Source organism: Tiliqua scincoides, chromosome 7, assembly GCF_035046505.1.
Source record: "Tiliqua scincoides isolate rTilSci1 chromosome 7, rTilSci1.hap2, whole genome shotgun sequence".
In the NCBI taxonomy this organism is placed as follows: Eukaryota; Metazoa; Chordata; class Lepidosauria; order Squamata; family Scincidae; genus Tiliqua; species Tiliqua scincoides.
The window spans coordinates 73,841,822-73,844,106 of NC_089827.1; the positions used below are offsets into that span (position 1 = coordinate 73,841,822).

The 2,285-nt window shown below is 45.2% G+C and overlaps 1 pseudogene; it reads left to right on the forward strand.

The window, feature by feature from the left end:
- The first annotated feature begins 1,820 nt into the window (after nt 1–1,820).
- Nucleotides 1,821–1,940, forward strand: LOC136657873 (5S ribosomal RNA; annotated as a pseudogene).
- The last annotated feature ends 345 nt before the right edge of the window (nt 1,941–2,285 follow it).

Here is a 2,285-nt window from a genome sequence, read left to right on the forward strand (position 1 = left end):
AGTTTTTGGCCATCAATTCATGTATTTTCAGTGATTGAAAACCAGCACAGTAGAAAAGCTGGAACATAATATGGAAAGTGATCAATAACCCAGAATTTCTCAGCACACTTCTGGTGCAAAACAGTGCAAAGGCAGAGTCTTCTGTTCTTCAAACAGATGAAAAGAGAAAATATGTGATGAATACATGAAGTCTGAGAGGAGATGAGGGCTTGTATTATTAATTACAAACATTTTGCTAATATGAAGGGTACAATTTATGGAAATGGGCTGCCAAGGGATATGCAAGTGAAAAAGGTTGGGAACCACTGCAGGAGATCCATGAATCAAATCCACCTTTAAGGTGGGCATGAGGAGAATCATGAATCAAAGACACCTTTAAGGTGTCTGGTATGTTAAGCCAGAAGCTCTACATACAACATACAACCCATAACACATAACTGAGAGTGTGCAATTCAATTCAATTCACAGCAGAGAGATGAGATATTTGCAACCCTTTTTACTCAGAAGTAGACCTGCTGCTTTCCATGGGTGTTATTTTTAAGTAATGGTGCACTGAATTGTAGCCTGGGAAGGAGGGTCCCATCCTGGTGTTTCCAAAAACAGACCTGCTTTGCAAGCATTTGCCAAGCAGAACCAGGCTGCAGCAGAAGGAAGGAAAAGAAAAGGTTAACTTTGGCTGGAAAGTCCCTGGAAAGTAACTACAGCAACTAAGGAGGTGCCTGTCTGAGTTGAGCAACAGCTCAGCTGAGAAAGGAAACTGTTCAGAGTTGAAAGGCTCTGCCCTCTGATTGGCCCAGAGATCAGGACAAGTGAGAACTGGAGCTGGATTCCTTGGCAAAAATTTCACGTACTATACCTGAGTATCTACCGTAATTCATCCGTACCATGACTGTGAAGTTGTTCAGCTATAAATACGTTGATCAGGACTCCAGTGACAGCATAATTAACAAGGAGAATGGCACTTTGATTGGGTAGATGTCACCATTGTACCACGGAATAATTATAACTTGCTACCTTTTCCTGTTTCATTTTTAAAATGTTTGGTCTCACGTAATGCATAAATTGTGCTAAGGACTATAAACCATGCACACGTGACTATATCCCTGGCTCCATCCTATTTCCCAGCGTGCCTCTCTTATAACCTTCCAAATCATCAATGTGCCTGAGGTTTCCCCAATGTAATCAGGTTTCCATGCGCTTATTTTCAAACTTTTTTTTAGTGAAACTGCGAAGGGCAATTCTAAAGGTTGTCAAATCCCACCATTCTGCAAGCCATGTCTTTGTGAGCATGGAGTTCAGCAGTGGCATAGCTAGAGGGGGTGCAAAGCACTACGTTTGGCAGGGAGCAAAATGATCTTTTTCTGCCTGTCTATGAGTTCCCTTGGACCTACACCAGCTATTTTCCTGGTTTAAGTCCAAGGAGAGGCAGAGGGCACATTGGGCTGGGTAACAGCCTGAGAAAATGGGGTTGCATCCTGGCATGCTCTGCTGCCACTGAAATGAACCCCCTCCTGCTCCCTGAACCACCCTCTCAATCACCTTACCTTCTCCAGCGCGGTGTCTGGGAGTCAGTGCTGAACATGTGGGATCTCTGGCCCATTGCAGCCCTGAAAAGCACGATAGTGGTGCTCTTTTTACGAAGCTTCAGTGACCAACTAGAGCAGTAACCTGGGATTTCTGCTGCCCTAAGTACTACTGGTACCAACTTCCATCCCCAAACTGATGAAGATGAGGACAACATAACACTTTCCGTTTCAAAGTAGGCAGGAATTCAATCTTTATTTTTGCATTGTTGCTTTTTAGGTTAAATAAAGCAGCAAGTCAGCAGCAACTGTTACCCTGCACATGCCCGATCTCGTCTGATCTTGGAAGCTAAGCAGGGTCAGGCCTGGTTAGTACTTGGATGGGAGACCACCTGGGAATACCAGGTGCTGTAGGCTTATACCATGATCTCGGAAGCTAAGCAGGCTCAGGCCTGGTTAGTACTTGGATGGGAGACCGCCTGGGAATACCGGGCGCTGTAGGCTTACACCATGATCTTGGAAGCTAAGCAGGGTCAGGCCTGGTTAGTACTTGGATGGGAGACCGCCTGGAAATACCAAGTGCAAGGCTTATACCATAAGCCAAGTGTAGGCTTATACCATAGTCTTTCCAGACTGAAGGTTGCCAACCAGATCTTGCTGAGAGATGCCACAGGGTGAGGCCACAGAGAGGTTCAGGGTGAAGGAAATCTTGCCTCTTCAAGTCACCCCTGGAGTACAGATAGAATATATGACGTGCAGCGC